We start from the raw sequence: 19,478 nt of genomic DNA on the forward strand, positions 1-19,478 counted from the left end.
GAGTGCCTGGCGTGCTCTGGTCCATGGGGTCATGAAGAGTCGGACACCACTAAACGACTAAACAACAACAACAAGACTATTGTCTTACAAAGTGACTTGTCTGGCCAGTTCGGCAACAGAATCCTGTCAGATCCTAACCCTCAAGGGATACAGGACCCCAAGAATTTGGAAGTGACTCGGGGCATCACCCTGACTGACCCTCCCCACCTTCAAACCTACATATATTGGGGCCCTGAGCCAAACAGGGCATATCTGAAGGGTTTGGAACATCAACCAAGTTGGGCTGAGACAGTCACAGATCACGTCAGATTATGCTGGTGGGCCTGGAAAAATCCAGGGCTGTCAGGGGGCAGGGCATCAGGAAGGAAGGAGAGGCAGACATCAATCTAGAACCACTGTGCTGGTCCTGGGGGGTAACCAAGAGGCGAGGTCCGAGTCCAGTCCGAGGTCAATGGTGCTGTAGCTGGGTCCAAGGCAGGGAGTCGGGTGGGGTCAGGAACTCTGGCAGAAGAGCAGGACAGGGTGCAGGCAGGAACAGGCTAGCAACAACATTGCTCCCACAACCTGGGACTGGGGCTGACTGGCTTTTATCTGCCCCGAGGCATAGGGTGGCCCCGGTCCACAGGTGACTCGCCTCTCCTGGCCTGGAGGCGAGCACTCCTCCTGCAGGAACTTAGTTCCCTCCGCCTCTCTGCCCTGAGCCTCTGCAGCTCAGGAGAGGCTGGAGGGCTACCAGACCCAGAGGCAACCTCCCCTTCCCCTGACGGGGCTGAGAGTGGAGCACCTGCAGGCAATGGGTCACCTCAGGGGCCAGAGCAGACTCAGCTGGTGCCTGCACCTGAGGACCCAGCACAGGTGAGGACCCTTCAGGCTCAGGCCCCAGCCCCGGCTCAGCTGGTTCTGGAGGCAGGGAATCCTGTGCAGGCTGGGATTCCTCAGGTTCAACCTCTGAGTCCGAATCCCAGGCTATCACAACCAACCTGAGATCTTCAGATGAACAGCCATATATCAAGAAATAAAACAAATAAATAGAAAGCCCACCAAAAGGTCAAGATCTATGTCAGCTGTGTCTGTCCATGAGAAGGTAGGAGCCTGACCATGCTTGGTACTCCTGCCTTGGACTGGGTGACCCTCAGGGTTGCTTCCAAGTAGAAATCTATGATTCTATGTTGTCCCATCCCTGAAGCAGAGACTTGATGCTTCTGTGCCGTAGGACAGCTGTGCTTCAGTTTACTTCTTAGTTTGGGAACTGCAAACCAGGCAGATTCACATTAAAATCTATCACCGCAGGTCAGAGATGGGGAGGAAATTACTTGCTGTTTCGCTTTTCAGCTGTTGGATTTGCAGACAATTACTAATGGCTGAGTGTTTTGAGTGTTTTGCTGGAGTGAGAATTGAATGGTCAGAGTGATGTACTGTGTGCAAGGAAAGTGTGACTTTTGAATGGGTGGGTGTGGCAAGATGGTTCTTGAATCCTTGATTTATATAATTAAATGTGAGGATGGTTTTTATGTTGTAATTGCATTGCTTTCTGTAGTGTTTTGATGCTTTTTTGTTCTGCATGTGACCCTTTTTTAAGAGATTTACTGCTGATGTTACTTAAAATAAGGAATGGTAGGAGGGGGAGGGGGAGAAGGAGCTGCACTGAGTGTGGAATTGTGTTTCCATAGCATCATAGAGAGAGCAGGACCATAAAGATTGCCAAAGAACTGATGCTTTTGAATTATGGTGCTGGAGGAGACTCTTGAGAGTCCCATGGACTGCAAGAAGATCAAACCTCTCCATTCTGAAGGAAATCCGCCCTGAGTGCTCACTGGAAGGACAGATCCTGAAGCTGAGGCTCCAAGACTTGGGCCACTTCATGAGAAGAGAAGACTCCCTGGAAAAGACCCTGATGTTGGGGAAGATGGAGGGCACAAGGAGAAGGGGACGACAGAGGACGAGATGGTTGGACTGTGTTCTCGAAGCTACCAGCATGAGTTTGACCAAACTGTGGGAGGCAGTGGAAGACAGGAGTGCCTGGCGTGCTCTGGTCCATGGGGTCACAAAGAGTCGGACATGACTAAACGACAACAACAACAAGAATCATAGAATTGGAAAGGACCATTGGGGTCATTTAGTCCAACCCCCTCCAATGCAAGAATGTTTTTGCCCAGTGTGGGGCTCAAACCCACAACCCTGCCTCATGCTCATGCTCTACTGACTAAGCTATTCCAGTTTTTATTGTGATATCTGTTGATTTCCATGGAGAGGCAAACAGTTTTGAGGTTCTGAAGACATAAAGTGGTACACTAGTTAAATTAAGAAATAAAATAAAGTGTGGACAAATCTCTTCACCTTCCCTTCCGGGAGCACTGTTTGGGCACGACTGACGCATATGCAGTGCTTCTGAACACTCTAAAGCGCGATATAAGTGATCGGTATGGTTCAATGAGACACTCCTTTGGGCCACGTTATGCTTTCAAGAAGGCTGTTAAGTGTTTCGTTGTAGCTTGCTGGTTTCCAAATTGGTCTTTTCCTCAAGATTGCTTTCATTGCTTAGGGGCTTCTCGCCCACCTCCTCGCCCCCCCCCAAAAAAAACCTCTCTCAGCATAATGATCCTAACAAGGTGAATCATTGCTCAGTCTGGGCTTTTATAATTGCATGTTAATGCAGTGACAGGATCGACTCAGTCTGATGAACTGGGATAATCTTAATGTACAAAAAGAGGCAACTTAAGTAGCCCGCACACCTTTTCCAAAGAAGTCAAAGGACGCCTTTCCAAAAGGCCGAGCGGAACATTGTGTCAAGCTGTGTGAGTTCTGTCAACGCTCCTCATATCTTCCAAGGCTCAGCCAGCCCCCCCCCCTAAAGATAGCAAGATTATGAGAGAGCCTGATTTCCGCTCAAAACAATTCTCAATGGAGCATTTGTGATAAGAACAAATTATTAAACAGAGAGAGACAAAGCCACTAAGCGGATCCTTAGATGAACCTGGCTTCCTTGCCCAACAGACCAGGATATGAATCTAGCCCAAACTAGAGAAAGCCTAAGATGCTATTTACAAGCATAAATCAATGACCAATGAAGCTGAAAGATACAGGGGAGATACACAGAAGGTATTACTCATGCAGTGAAAAGTTAAAGCAGGCTGGACTATGCAGAACTGGATAAATTAACAGGAAGGATTTGAAACCTGTGGGCCCAGAGATTCTTAGAAGACTGGAGTAAATATACAAGCTATTTGAAAAGTAATTGTAATGAACTGATTACACTAGTAGGATTGCAAGAAGTTTTGTAAGGATGGTTATTTGAAATATTGCAAGAAAGACTATGAGGAGAATTATTAGTTCATGATAATTAAGAGTAATAGAGAAATTAAGAAATGCAGAATAAGTGATAAAGAACGGAAAATCATCAGAGGTGTTGACAGAAGTCTAAAATATTGTATAAGATAAGAAGTTATGTTATATGATTGTTGTAAACGCTATGTTAAAAAACCAATAGAAATGTATAAAGGAAAGGAAAGAAAAGTTAAACCAGGCTTCCTCAAACTCGGCCCTCCAGATGTTTTGGGCCTACAACTCCCATGATCCCTAGCTAGTAGGACCAGTGGTCAGGGATGATGGAAATTGTAGTCTCAAAACATCTGGAGGGCCGAGGTTGAGGAAGCCTGAGTTAAACTATGGTACTCACTTCCACAGAAGGCAGTGATGGCCACCAACTTGTATGGCTTTAAAAGAGGATTAGACCATTTCGTGGAGGAGATGGCTATCAATGGCTACTAGCCAGGAGAGCTGTGCTCTGTCTCATGCTTCTGAATACCAATCGCAGGGCTGGAGAGAGCTCTTGTGCTCAAATCCTGCTTGCAGTTTTCCCACTGGTTGGCCACTGTGAGAACTAGATGGACCACTGGTCTGGTCCAGCAGGTTCTTCTTACATTATTAACTGCCCCAAAACCCAATGTGATTTTGCTGCATGATGCTATTAACCTAGAAAATCAATGTCTCTGCTATTTATTTCTTGCTTGCCTGACAACAGAGGCTCCCAGTGTGGGTTACAGCACAAAAACACACACCATACTATCAAAACAGCAGTAAACAAACAACAGCTCCCTCCATTTACCCTGAAACAGTGATTCCATTAAGCACATTACACAGAGGACACCAAAAACGGTTCTTTGAAGGCCAAAAGGAGTGGCTGGAAATGGTAAGGTGGGCTGCCTCTTGTGGAGGGGGATTACCTAATGCTTTGTGCCTCCACCAAGAAGACCGTCTCATGAGCTGCCACTCCTGAATCTCTGAGAGCAGAACTACAAGCAGAGCCTCATGACCTTAACCTGCAGACTCCATTGCTCACCATGGTCATGCAACCCATTGTCAAGACATTATTCTTGCACCTGAATACCAAGATTAGCATATCTTGATGCTCTCGCGATGGGGGAAATATGTGGCTACTGCAAAAACAAAACCATGTTAGGCAGCTGGCATTTAGAAGTCTCAGACTGTATTGCCAAATTTGAATCTGGTAGGGAGGGGAGAGAGAGAGAGAGAGAGAGAGAGAGAGAGAGAGAGAGAGAGAGAGAGATGATTCTGAGCGTCAACAGTGACACACAGAGAAATACAGCCATTATCGCAGTACAAGTCAAAAGCTTTAAAGTCAGTGTGGCACAGGGCTATTAGACAGCTGAGTGCTCAGAGGTCACTCACATCATGCGATTAAGAAGCCGTGCAATTAAGCCTGGCTGGGGATGATTAATTAATTAATTAATTGCCCTATCCAGCGGCTGCGCCATGCATTCTGCCATTAAGAAGCTGCAGTGGTGAACGGTTTCAGGGAAAGTTGGGTTGCTGCCCTGCACTCACTTCCCCTGGGAGTATTTCCACTGAGCCTAGAAGGGCTTCCTCTTGAGTAAGCGTGCACGGAGGCAGGCCGTCAGGAGGGTCAGCTCCTCCCTTTGCACAAGGGGGCGCTTAGCAAGGGCCTACCGCCCACCCATTCACTCCCATAGAGACAGAAGACAAGGCGGCGCAATCTTATTCATGCTCGAGGGAAGCCCATTATACAGTGTTGCTTACCACTAGTGAGGAATGGGAGAATTCAATTCAGTTCACATTTAAAGGTGAAACCTACCAAATCCGCAGCAAGCGCAGCAATCTTTCGAAATTTGTACTTCCCTGAATTTTGCAACGCGGTTCTCTATCTGGATCAGCACCTTGAAATAGGGTGGTATGGTTTTTAAGCCTGTTGCATCCACTACGGTTCAAATGTCGGGGGCTCCTGTGCCTGCTATTTGCATAGAGGGGGTGGGGAGGGGGAGCTGTCAGTGAAGCAAATGGAAGCTTTCACCCATGAATATTGCAAGCATTGGGAAGAAGGAAAGACCCTAAACTTCTTCTTCCCTGTCCCTGATGTCCCTGCCTGAGAATCAAGCTTGTTCCAATCTCCTGTTTCTTGATTTACCTTGAATCAGATACACAGGGGTGTCACATAAAGTGGGGGTGGACCCTGAATTTTTGTTTGTTTCCTATGTTTGTGCATAGCCTTAAGGGCTTCCCACAGCCACTGTGACAATAGGCTCCTTGGCCTGATCCTGCAGCCTTTTCTTAAGCTCTCATGAGACGGTTTTGCAGCAACTTCTCCCAACTTGTTTTGCTTCTTTGGCTTGCCATGTCCATTTGGGCCCAAGGAGGAAAGAACACTGCTTCTGATCACCAAAGGCTTCCAAGTGGCTGGGCTCTGATGTTTGCTCTCTCGAACAGCCTGCACAGCGGAGCAGCTCGGTGTGTCGCAATTAAAGCGAAGTGAAGTCCCTTCTAATGAGCCCCAGCTCCTGCATGGTTACTGAGGCATGCCTGCCGAGCCGGCGCCTGATCATTATCATGGCTCTCTAAAACTATATATAGAATTAATTGGGGTCTGTAATGGAATTTATGTCATGGCAATGGGCTTTGCTTTCTTTCCAAAGTCCAGGGTGACTATGGAGAGCGTGTCAAAGGCGCTGAGAAGTGGCCTCACTCAAAAGACAGGAGGTGGCTGTAGCTCTCAGCGATACCATCCCTGCTGAGTGGGGCTCTGTGTTCGAGTTGACTCCTCACTCTTTAAATACGTTCAGCTGTCTCCTGCCAGTACCTCAACCAAGCCAACCCACCCCCCAAAAAAGATTCTTCTGGGTTATAGGATGCCATTATTGTTGCTTTTGATTTTTTCATCCAGTTTTCATACAGCAATAGTGTTGTAGAGTTGGAAGAGACACCATGGAACATCTAGCCAAGGTTTCCCAAACTTGGGTCTCTGGCTGTTTTTGGACTACAACTCCCATCATCCCTAGCTAGAAGGACCAATGGTCATGGATGATGGGAACTGTAGTCCAAAAACAGCTGGGAAACACTGATCTAGTCCAACCCCCCACAGTGCAGGAATCACAGCTAAAGAAACCCTGACGGAGTGCCTTCCACCTTCTGAGACAATGCATTCCACTGTTGAACAGCTCTTACCACCAGAAAGTTAGCTAAAACCATGAGAGGATGAGTCTGTGTGTTTCATCAAGCCCACTGCCCCCTTACAAAACGATCCCTTCCTAGTTGTGCATCAAGAAAGCCGCCAGCACATTTGCAAAGCCAAACAGGGTCCGGTGTGGTTTCAAACTGGATGGGGGACCGAATGTTGAGATTCCTGCATTGCACGGGGTTGGACCAGATGATCCTTGGGGTCCCTTCCAACTCTACAATTCTATGGTTTTATGAATGCAAGTTCCTCCAAGGAACTCAGGATGACATACATAGAGTCAACGGCACCACCTCCTGAATCATGTCGTGCTCAGTGGATCACACAGAACCTGGATGAGGAGGGCTGTGAAAACTGAGAATTCCCACTGCCTTGAGTGTTCCACACGAAGCAATGGCGATGTTGCTACTGGGATTCCTTTCTTCTGCATTGGGACATCAGCAAGAACCCTGACTAGTCCACTCCCCTGGTAGTGGCCCTCAGATATCCAATTATATCCACACAACAACCCTGCAAGGTCAGGTTAAGAGAAGGCCAATTGGTTCCAAAGACGGTGTTTCATGCAGAGTGCAGTGGTTTGAGTGTTAGACTAGAACTTGGGAGATAAGGGTTCAAATCCCAACTCGGCTATGAAACTCACTGGGTGAAATTGAGCCAGTTGCGCTCTCTCTCTCTCTCTCTCTCTCTCTCTTCCCCCCCCCCCCTACTTCACAGGGTTTCTGTGCGCATAAATTGTGGGATGCAAATCAAATACAGTGGTACCTCTGGTTAATAACTTAATTCGTTCTGGAGGTCCGTTCTTAACCTGAAATTGTTCTTAACCTGAAGCACCACTTTAGCTAATGGGGCCTCCCGCTGCTGCCACACGATTTCTGTTCTCACCCTGAAGCAAAGTTCTTAACCCGAGGTACTATTTCTGGGTTAGCGGAGTCTGTAACCTGAAGCGTATGTAACTCGAGGTACCACTGTAAATAAACAACTCAAAGGTCAGCAAGGGTCAATGTAGCTGAGATAGTTTGCAATTCCAGAATGAGCAATCCTGAGCTACACACTTTCTGGACTGTTGCTTATGAAAAGACGTCCTTAAAGCTATGTAGCCGTGCTTTCACCCCTTTGCAACCTCACATGGCATAGCCCCAACTTGACACTCAGGCAAGCCGCAGACCGGCTTTCCCTTCTGATGTGCGACCTCTCTCTCTCCCCAGCAAACAAATGTGTACACGTGGAGAGCCACCCAGTTGGCTCGTGAGCCGATTCATAATTCCAAGCTCTGGCAGATTTACACAGTTCAGGAAGTGCGGCTTTTTATTTACTGGATTCCATTTCACATCAGTGAACTGTAAAATTATAACCACAGCTTCTCCCCGGACTCTTTTTCAGATCTATGGCTTCTCTCTCTCTCTCTCTCTCTCTCTCTCTCTCTCTCTCTCTCTCTCATGCACATGTTGAGGAGGCTGCAGTGATAAAACAATCCATCTCTGGGAGGGCTCTCCCCAACCCCCACCACTGCCTTTTTAACTTTCTGTGAATGCATTCTGAAGTCCACACACACACACAGTGCCCTTCATGTAAAACCCTTTCCTTATCATTAAAAAAAAAAGAAAAGGTAAAGGACCCCTGAAAGTTAAGTCCAGTCGCAGACGACTCTGGGGTTGCGGCGCTCATCTGCTTTACTGGCCGAGGGAGCCGGTGTTTGTCCATAGACAGTTTTTCCGGGTCATGTGGCCAGCATGACTAAACCGCTTCCAGCACATGGAAACGCCGTTTACCTTCCCGCCAGAGTGGTACCTATTTATCTACTTGGACTTTTGGGTGTGCTTTCGAATTGCTAGGTTGCTGGGACTGAGCAACAGGAGCTCACCCTGTTGCGGGGATTCGAACCGCCGACCTTCTGATCGGCAAGCCCAAGAGGCTCAGTGGTTTAGACCACAGTGTCACCCGTGTCCCTCCTTACCATTACTACCAGCCATTAGGGAGAAACTTCAAGGGCACCTGCATTCTTCTACCTGACTGCCTATCTCATTTGCACCCCATCCTTCTACCAAGTAGCTCAGAGCAGAGTGCATTCCTCTGGGAGGTTACTAAGTAAAGCAAAGCAATTTCAGCTGGGGTGCTGGATCCAGTAGTGTAACTACAGCAGGGCAATGGAAGCACCAGACCCCGAATGATTAGGGGAGGAGGCAGGGAGGTAGTCAAATTTTGCCTGCACAAAATGCCAAGGCAAACCCTTTATCCTTGTGGCTTTCCACATTTCCTTTTGAATCTGATACGGCTTCAGCTTTTCGTTAGGTCTTCTTTCCCTTTCACCGCATGATTCCAGCCAATCAGAGAGCATGTAGTGGATGTGATGGGCACCGTGTGGCCAATCAGATTTGCCTGTGTGGCGGCGTCACTGAGAACATGCAAAGCAGTGTGAAATGAGCCAAACTGAAAACATGTAGAACGCTTTTTGTTTGCTTAAACACACACACACACACACACACACACACACACTTGCCTAGATAAGTGTTGAGGGCACAGAAACTACAGTCATACCTCATGTTACGGACGCTTCAGGTTATGTCTTTTCAGGTTACTTATTATGCAGAGTGGACCCCATACCCTCCAACATTTCTCCAGGGAAAATAGGGGCATCCTATTCAACAACAATTTTATTATTTGTACCCCATCCATCTGACTGGCTTGCCCCAGCCACTCTGGGCACCTTCCAACATATAAAAACACTAAACTTTTTTTTAAAAAAAACAACCTTCCCTATACGGTGGTACCTCAGGTTACAGACGCTTTGGGTTACGTGTTTTCAGGTTGCGGACTATGGAAAACCCGGAAGTACCAGAAAGGGTTACATCCGGGTTTTGCCGCTTGCGCATGCACAGAAACACTAAATCACACTTTGTGCACGCACACAAGTGCCAAATGGCGCTGCACACCTGCACAGATATGGCGCTTCAGGTTGTGCTCTTTTCAGGTTGCAAACGGGCCTCCAGAACGGATCCCGTTCGCAACCAGAGGTACCACTGTACCTCCACCAAATGCAACATCTACCTTCACCTTAAGCCATGGGTAGGCATGGGGGCCTCAAAATGTTCAGAGAATCATAGAATTGTAGAGTTGGAAGGGACCATGCGGATCACCTAGTCCAACCCTCTGCGACGCAGGACTATGCAGTTGTCCCATAACAGGATCGAACCTGAAACCTTGGCATCATCAGCACCATGCTCCAACAAGCTAAGCAACCCAGGCTCCAATTCCTGTTGGACTACAATTAGCAACAGGCTAAGTTAGCAAAAATGTATACAAATGTTCCCAATGCATGTTGGAAATGCTTTTATGATCCCCACCTTCCAACACCCCCAAGGGAAGCAGCCTAAAAGCTCATTCTCAGCTGAGTCCTCTGCTGTGCAATATAAGGCCTCTGCATTGTGGGTCATGCCAGTGGACTCTAATTACAAAATCACAGAACTGTATAGCTGGAAGGGACCATAAGGAACATCTAGTCCAACCCCCTTCAGTGCAGGAATCTTTCACCCAACACGGGGCTTGAAGCCACAACCCTGAGATCAAGAGTCTCGTGCTCTACCAACTGAGCCATCCCTCAGGATTCTCCCTTAATTTATTTCTCTGTGGTGTGCGGGGGCCTTGATAGAGATTTAACAGGAGGCTGAATGAAAGGTGAAATGGCCATTCGTTCTGCACCGAGGAGAATGCAGGTGAAAGGAAACGTGTGTGCAAGGTCCGTGGAACCGATTGCCAAGGAAGCCCATGAAAATCACCTTGACTGGGGGGCACCCAAGGTAGGGTTAGGCGGCCATCCATCAGCTGCTGTCCCTTCCAGATGGAAGGCTTCCATGATTACTCAGCGCAGGGAGGGAAGCGCAGGGAAAGGATCATGCCGACCACCACCAACATTGCTTTATTTTCTTCTAGCTAGGCAATAGATCTTCTGTCCCCTGTGGCATACAGCTAAGGGTCAGTTGGTTTCCATTATAAACCTCATTTCCAGAGGGATCATAATTCACCCATTTTACATTCCATGTGGCTGGGACACCTCCCCACCTCCACTTTCCGGCCTGGTAAAACATACCAGTTCCGACTGCCAGAGAAAACCGCTTTTGTTTTTGTTTTTGAACCCAGATCTTGCAATGAGAAAGGCTCGGTGGTAGTTTAAACGAAAGCCATAACATTTGGGAGAAGAATTGGGCTGGCCTGTTTTTGGTGAAATGGGGTGGGGGAGAGTGGAGATTCGAGGGGTTCAATTCAAGGTACGTTTGCAAATTTGTTGTGGTTAAGGCCTTTCAGACACTCTTAGATTCTGTCCTGAATGCCAGAGCTCAGTTTTGCGATGATAAAAGTAGATGCAGATGTAGTCATAGAAAGAATGCCTCTCTAAGCACGTGCAAATCATTATCATCCAGTAACTACTGCCATCTCAGATCACAGGCAGGGCATCGAGGTTACAGAACGTGACTCCCAGAGGCTCAGGAATTTCATGTGCTGGCTTCAGGTCACATGAGGTCCAATTTAGGGTATTTAAGTAGAGGGAGTTGGATTATGACTGTTATAAATGAATAAAAACAGTAAGGTGTGAAACTTTGAGGCGGACACTTATTTCAAGCAAGGCTGAGCTCAGACTGGGTGCAAGTGGGCAAATGCTTGGGACTTGGGACAGGCAGGACAGAGCACAAAGCTCTGATGTCATTTCAAGCGAGCATCAGAGCCTTATATAGCAGCAGAAGCAGGAGCTGCATTCCCAGTGCTACCCATAGCTCAGTGGTAGAGCATCTGCCTTGCAAGCAGAAGGTCCCAGGTTCAATCCCTGGTGTCTCCAGGTAGTTCTGGGAGAGACTCCTGCCTAAAACCCAGGATAGTCACCGCCGGTCAACACAGAAAATACTGAGCAAAATGGACCACTGCTCTAACTTAGCAGAAGGCAGCCTCTTATTTTCCTATGCATCTACCAGGAGCGAGCCAGCAGTAAATCACTGTGAGCAAGTTGGAGTTAACTCTTCATTAGCAGAAACAGACTCTGCACAGGAATGTCAGGGATAATGAGCACAGCAACTCATCTCTACTAGGTCTTGCCCTCATGATGCAGTTGCTGAGACAGAAGGTCACTGCCTCCTCACAGCTGCTTAAGCCCCCTCCTCTCCATGGTTTCCCCCAAGCAATCTGAGACTGTGCCTGTGTGAAGCCAACCTATCTTCTGCCATCTTCATGCCACTCTTGGTTCTGGGAGACCAGTGGGGAGGGGAGCTTATTGCAGCAGGAAGGGAAGATGCCAGCACCTCTTCACCAGCCTGACTCATCTCTGCCTCTTGGCCTCCCTCCTCTCCAGCCTCCTCTTCCGCCTCTGGTTCTGGGCTGCTGTCTGCCACACCCTCTTCCTGCTCAATAAGCCCTGTTGCCTCTTCAGCTTCCGACACCACCTCCTCCCAGTCTTTTCCTGCTTCTGCTGCTGACCACTCATTGTTGCCCCACCACCAATTCCTTGGCTCTGAGTCTTCTTCCATTGCAGGTTCCCCAGCTGGTTCCTCCCACCATTGTCTTGAGTCCAACCAATCCATGACCACATCTTATTTCCTCACTGGAAGGTCCTTTTCAGTTAAAGGGCCCCAGCGTACTCCATCAGTCTCCAACCTAGGCAAAGCAGGGGAGACTCCGGTCTCTCTGCAGCTTCTCTGATGCAGCCCTCTGAATATGGGGATGGCAACATAGCATCCATCACCTGATGGGAGTGTTTCTGGGGCTGGTTCTGCAGACCCTATCCTCTTCTGCTTCAGAGTCCTCTCCCTCATCCCCTGAAGGTGAGGAATCAGACTCCAGGGTCACAGGCAACCTTTGCAAAACTTAAGAGTTCCCCCACGTCTGTAGATACCTCTTCCTTTGTGCAAATAGTGCTCTTTTGGCTACGTATGCAAAAGACATCACCTCTGAACATCCAGAAATAAAAGGAGTGGGATTAGGAATCAAGTACTACTGATCAGTCTCCTTGATGAGGAAGTCAGAGAGCCAAAACTATATTTTCCCCACCCCTCCAGAAGCCCAACCGTTTCAGAAGATACAGGGACAAAAAAACCCAGCAGAGTCATAAAGTAATTATATATTTTAGGTTCAAAGATGATACTTAAGTGCTGGGAAGAGAAGAAGAAGAATGTGTCAAGCTTAATTCCGTAATAAAATAAAATAAAATAAGGGGCATGCGATTAGACAAGCAATTATACAGCGAGTAGCTTAACATAAATTGTGGGTAAAAATATCAGAAACAATTTTGCAGGATTTAGCATGGGAGCACCTTGTAAAGCATAATTGGATTAGAGAAGACAGACAGCGCGGATCTACAAGGAGGAGGCCTTCTGCCTAACTAACTTGTAGGAGTCCTTTGAAGCAGCTGTTTTAATGGCTGAGGGAGGCGACTGCAATAGTAGTTGTGTGCTTGGATTTCCCAAAAGCAATCAGAGAGGTTGCAGAGCGAGATTAGTGCCTAATGGAAGGAGTTGCAGCATAAAAGGCAGGTTTGCTGGGAAATCAGCTTAGGAAGCAGCCTGTGTGCCAATCAGGAAACTGGGTATATCATGCCAATCCAAACAGGATGGTGTCAAGCACATCATTGCTGGTGTCAAATGTATGCTGCAAACATATAATGGATTTACACCGATTGAACCGTCCTGCCCTCCACCCCAGGAATTCTGGGAGTTGTAGTTTGGTGAGGCTGCTGAGGAGTCTGTCTGACATCCCTAGCCATCCCTTTGCGGAACAACAATTCACAGGGTATTTGGGAGACTGGAAGAGACAGCTGAAAGTATTTAAGATTTCAGACTATTAACTTGCTAGGGACTTTGCAGTTTTTAGGCCCCTCTGCATGCATATTACAGAATCCTTGATTCGTTACTCCACTCCCAATCAGTGAATGCCCATATATAGCATTCTTGAAATATCAGATCTGCACACTGGCTCTCTGGCAATTTTGAAATTAATATCAAACTTATAGTCTTCATTGCTAAAATATTTCTCTGGCTAACTAGAATCTGATTCACACACCACGGCATTCATCAGGTTGAGGCAAATTGGTCTCAAACTATAGGCTCACACAATTTTGTAGCGAGTGAAACACTGGCGGATTTCTCAAGCTCATGCTTAGAATACTGTGTCCAAGATATTGACGAGCTGGAACATGTGCAGAGGAAGGCAACCAAGATGATCAAGGGTCTGGAAACCAAGCCTTATGAGGAACGGTTGAAAGAGCGGGGTATGTTTAGTCAGGGCAAAATGGAGACGGAGAATATATAGGCTAGCCATCTTCAAATAGGGCTGCCCCGTGGAAGACGGAGCAAGTTTGCTTCCTCCTGTTTCGGAGGGTAGGACTCAAACCAAAATGGCTTCAAGAAAGGAGATTCCAACTGAACATCAGGAAGAACTTTCTGACAGTATGAGCTGTTCAACAGTGGACCGAACTACCTAAGAAGGTGGCAAACGCTTCTTCCTTGGAGGTTTTTAAGCAGAGATTGGATGGTCATCTTTCCTCTCTCTCATAGCACTAGAACTCATGAACCTAAATGTTGGGGGTTTCAGGACAGGCAAAAGAAAGTATTTCTTCATGCAGCACATAGTTAATATTATGTATTAAGATTAGCGGCAGTTCTCACTCAGGGCCACCAGTATGCAAATGAAGGATTGAGAACTGTCGCTCACTGATTGGTTAGCTAGTTGGGAGTTGTTGCTGTTACAACTTACTTAGTATTATATAAAGCAGCCAGCTAGGCTGCAATGAGACTGACTCCAGGAGCAGTTCTAACTGCTGTAATAAAGAGCTGGGAATCTAACAGAGCTGTGTCCTTCATCCATCTTTCCCACTATTTAACAGTTAAAACTACGGAACTCCCTCCCACTGGAAGCAGTGATGACCACCACCCTAAAGGTAAAGGGACACCTGACTGTTAGGTCCAGTCGTGGATGACTCTGGGGTTGCAGCACTCATCTCGCTCTATAGGCCAAGAGAGCCAGCGTTTGTCTGCAGACAGTTTCCGGGTCATGTGGCCAGCATGATTAAGCCACTTCTGGCAAATCAGAGCAGCGCACGGAAACCCAAGGATGCAGGTGGCGCTGTGGTCTAAACCACAGAGCCTAGGGCTTGCTGATCAGAAGGTCGCGGTTTGAATCCCCGCGATGGGGTGAGCTCCCGTTGCTCAGTCCCAGCTCCTGCCCACCTAGCAGTTCGAAAGCACGCCAGTGCAAGTAGATAAATAGGTACTGCTCCGGCAGGAAGGTAAACGACCACCACCCTAGATGACTTTAAAAGAGGATTAGACAAATTCACAGAGGGATGGCTACTAGCCAGGATGAATACGCTCTGCCTCCACCGTTGGAGACAGCAAAGCTTCCGAACAGCAGTTGCTGAAACCACAAGAGCGGGAGAGTGCTCTTGTGCTTCCACAGGCATCTGGTTGGCCACTGTGAGAACAGGACGCTGGACGAGACAGGCCACTGGCTTGACCCAGCAGGCTCTTTCCGCGTTCCTTTGTTGTGTCCCGTTTGTGCAAACGCTGTGGTTGGACTCTCGCTCATTGCTTCTCAGCTCCCCACCTCCTCCCTTGCAGATGTTACCCCGACTTCTTAATAAATCGGTCTGTTTGGCAAAAGTTTAAGCTGAAAATCAATTTTAATTATAAGAAATCGGTGGGCGCCATCAATAAATCAGCCAGCGCTGCACACCGCGTTTCAAGGGGAAGGTTACACCTGGAAAGATACAGGGAAAGAGGAGGGAGTCGGGGGGGTTTTTGCAGCTCAGTCTGTCCCAGTGCCAACCCTCCATGTTGCCTGGTACAAAATCCATCACCATCATTATACCCCCAGTATTATTAATGTTGTTGCAGTCTGATGAATGGCACATGAGCAGGTCTTGAACAAATAGCTCTGGGTTGCAACTTGATTTCCGAATGACCCTCCTGTCAAGAGGCCTCGTTTTTTATTATCAAGGGGGTGTAAGCGGGGGGCGTGGCAGGCAAAATAATTCATTGTGTCTTCTTATTTGAGGCAAACGATTGTTCAAGCTGGGTAATGGAGAGCTAATTAATCCTTCCTCTCCGGACACTGCAATGCATCATGTTTCCCATTATAAGAGGACCGTTTAAATGCATTATGATTATAATTATGGGTGCTTTGCAAGAGGCAGGCTTGTAATGAGGTTGGGAAGGGGCCTCGTTTTCAGGACTTTGATGGCAATTGGTTCACAAAGGGGAGCCCGGCGGGGGAGAATGGGAGCTTGTAATCAAGGGTTATGAGGGGGGATGGATCCTTGGGCCACCTGATGTGGCAATCTAAAAAAAGAAAACCAAAAAAACAGGGCAAGGGGATCCCTTTGAACCACCTGACCCAAAGCTGCACACCTTTAACCAAGAGGTAAAGGGACTCCTGACCATTAGGTCCAGTCGTGGCCGACTCTGGGATTGCGACGCTCATCTCGCTTTATTGGCCGAGGGAGCTGGCGTACAGCTTCCAGGTCATGTGGCCAGCATGACTAAGGCGCTTCTGGCAAACCAGAGCAGCACCCGGAAATGCCATTTACCTTCCCACTGGAGTGGTACCTATTTATCTACTTGCAGATTGACATGCTTTCAAACTGCTAGGTTGGCAGGAGCAGGGACCGAGCAACGGGAGCTCACTCCGTCACGGGGATTCGAACCGCCAACCTTCTGATTGGCAAGTCCTAGGCTCTGTGGTACATTGCACCATATACGGTCCAGCTTCTAGCAAAATTTAAGACCCACATCATTTCTGAAATGATAGGTTGCTTTGAGCTGTTTTAAATATTGTGTTTTAATGCTAATGTTGTGTTTTGATTGTAACTCGCCCTAGGAGTTTTGGGTGAAGGACGGGAAATAAATTGTAGGAGGGGGGAGAAGCAAGGCACCATTTGGTTGGAGAACTATGACGCCAATTTGGAGAAGTGCTCAGATTGGTTAAAGAAGTGCAGATTGGTTAGTTCATTAAAACGCAAGCAAAATCTAAAATTCTCCTCCAACCCTGTTTGGGAGAGAGTCCCACTGAATTCAACGGGCCTTGCATCCTGTTAAAAAATGTGTGGGCTACAATGCAACACACTGGGATTTACTTCTAAGAAAACAAGCCTACAACTAGACTGCTAACCTGCAGACATGCTTACCTGGGAGTAAGTCTCATTGCAGACAGCGGGGCCCTGCGTCAGGACAAAGATGTGCTGGATTAGGCTGTAGAGTGTTAAGGGGTCTGGACTGGAGTGCAGATTCCTCAACAAGTTTTTTAAACTTTGTTTCCTAGAAGCAGCAGCCTTAAATTTGAGATTAAAAGGTAAAGGTAAAGGGACCCCCGACTGTTAGGTCCAGTCATGGATGACTCTGGGGTTGCGGCGCTCATCTCGCTTTAATGGTCAAGGGAGCCAGCGTACAGCTTCCGGGTCATGTGGCCAGCATGACTAAGCCGCTTCTGGTGAACCAGAGCAGCACACGGAAATGTTGTTTACCTTCCCGGTGAAGAGGTACCTATTTATCTACTTGCACTTTGACGTGCTTTTGAACTGCTAGGTGGGCCGGAGCAGGGACCGAGCAACGGGAGTTTACCCTGTCGCGGGGATTTGAACCGCCAACCTTCTGATCAGCAAACCCTAGGCTCTGTGGTTTAGACCACAGCGCCACCCGTGTCCCTAAATTTGAGATTAAGTCCCACCAAAATAAACCTGTCTTCTGAACAAATTATGGAAGGATTAGGCCCCCAGAGACAGTGTAAAAAGCATTAAAGGAGTAGATTTTCCCCATTCAAGAAAAAATGCTCTGAAATCGAGAATTTGCATGTTTGTGAATTGAAAAGGGGAGGCTTTACTCTGCAAGGCGGATTAGGCCACATGCAATCGGCTCTGATGGTGATGTTAGTTAATCCGGATTAATTAAGGCAGCTTCTTAAAAACGTGCCCTCTTGTGCTCACAGACAACAAAGAGTCTTGTGGCATCTCAGTAGAGAGAAAATGCAGAGAAGCAGGCAAAGCGTTCAGAAGCTATGGTTTGTCACTCTTAGATTCCCTCAATGCACTTTAAATCAAACCTAGCTGGGACTGATTTGTTTGGATGTACGTCGCTTTGGGTTGCCCTGGACAAGATAAAGTAGTTTAAAAATTCAGCAAATAAATAAATGATCATATGCATCTAAACACAAACTACCTACTTCACACTTTTCAAACCGAGACATAAAGTGAAACTCAGATAGCCTTTAAAATTTCACTCTTCTTTGAATTTTGCAATGCAGCTCTCCAGTCCACAAGGAATGTGTACAAAAAAGCATGCTCTATGGTAAAGTGTGCATTAAAATGTTAAAAGTGTGCATTAAAATATTAGTGGAAAAATAGCATATTAAAATGCATCACATCAGGGGAAATAGCTTTTCAAAAATGATATTAGGGAAAATGGGATATAAATGTGAGTATATTATGAAAAATTCATATTAAAATCCTGATGAACTTTCAGGATCGATACACACACACACACACACACACACACTGATAAGGAAATGCAGAGAACTGAATCTAAGACTGAAAAAATAAAAAATGGAGAGAAACCAAAAGTGAGACCATTTGCCCATCCCAAGTTCCAGGTTTTATCCCTCATTTACCAAGAGGAAAATGAGGCACAGAAGTACTAGCTGGGTATGATATGAGAATTCCAAGGTGGGTTGGGTCTTTTGGTTGCCACCAAAGTGAGGCGAAGAAGAAGAAGAAGAAGGAGAAGAAGAGGAGGAGGAGGAGGAGGAGGAGGAGTTTGGATTTGATATCCCACTTTATCACTATCCTAAGGAGTCTCAAAGCGGCTAACATTCTCCTTTCCCTTCCTCCCCCACAACAAACACTCTGTGAGGTGAGTGGGGCTGAGAGACTTCAGAGAAATGTGACTGGCCCAAGGTCACCCAGCAGCTGCATGTGGAGGAGCAGGGAAGCAAACCTGGTTCACCAGATTACAAGTCCACCGCTCCTAACCACTACACCGCACTGGCTCCCCATTCTGGATCTAGCCCATCTCCCCATCTTTACTTGGAAGCAAACCCCACTGACGAATCCAGAAATTCCTGTGTGGGATTTGATCCCATACCAGTAAATTCAGGTTGCCCAATTACTTTGGATTTGGTGCTCTATGCAAGAAAGACGCTTCCACCCTCTCCAAGAACATTTTTTGTAGTAAGGAAAGTGCGGGATAACAATTGTTTGATGTGATGTCATATAATCTCCACGCCAAGAATGCTCAATAAACAGCTGGGTTTTGCAAAACCTTTGGCAAACATCATGCAAAAAATATTAAAATCAGAAGAATTTTCAAAAAACAGTGAGTATTGCGTAACCTTCTGGCACACTTTTTTTGGGGGGGTGGGGGAGAAAAGAAATATAATCAGAATAAATTCTCAATAAACAGCCAGGTTTGCATAACCTTCTTGGAAATTTTGTGCAAACCCTGCACAAACACCCAACAGCATCTTGCTTGGTGCACTGCATTGACTGACCCGCCACTCAATTATGGTTGTATGTTACATGCACAAGCAGAATCATACTTCTGACATGCATGTTCCCTCTACCCTCTAGTGCAGCCACACGGAGGCAATTGGAAGCATACACTTTTGAACTAACAAGGGTTCCTTGTTGCATCTGAACTCTGGTTAGTTTAAACTACAGTCTGTTAACATACCAGGGTCAGAAACCATGGCTTGCTCAAACCAATGTTTAAAATAACCAGAGTTTCCCTGAGTTCAGAGGGAAAAAGGAAATATTTTTAAAGTGGAAGCAAAAGTTTTGATCTCCTGACATACCTGTGGAGGTAAAAAGTCGGGGCATATGAGTGGGGGGAGGGCATCAATTGATCCCTGTTTAGTGTTACGTCCCCCAAAGACCACTGGCTGAACTAACTAGCAGTTTCTTCTATTTCTTTCTGTTATGCTCAGAGATTTCTGGGGCAAAAGAGCAAGTATCGTAGTAATCTCTTGA

General features: G+C 47.0%; 1 protein-coding gene and 1 non-coding gene across 2 annotated transcripts in view; one reads left to right on the forward strand and one right to left on the reverse strand.

Moving 5' to 3' along the window:
- The window catches only part of PLXNA4 (plexin A4), a 590,122-nt gene that overhangs the window by 212,498 nt on the left and 358,146 nt on the right, over positions 1–19,478 (reverse strand). The window lies entirely within an intron of this gene.
- On the forward strand, positions 11,243–11,315 carry TRNAA-UGC (transfer RNA alanine (anticodon UGC)). The gene has a single exon. It is a non-coding gene; the product is annotated as a tRNA-Ala (tRNA).

This window comes from Podarcis raffonei, chromosome 10 (assembly GCF_027172205.1).
Source record: "Podarcis raffonei isolate rPodRaf1 chromosome 10, rPodRaf1.pri, whole genome shotgun sequence".
In the NCBI taxonomy this organism is placed as follows: domain Eukaryota; kingdom Metazoa; phylum Chordata; class Lepidosauria; order Squamata; family Lacertidae; genus Podarcis; species Podarcis raffonei.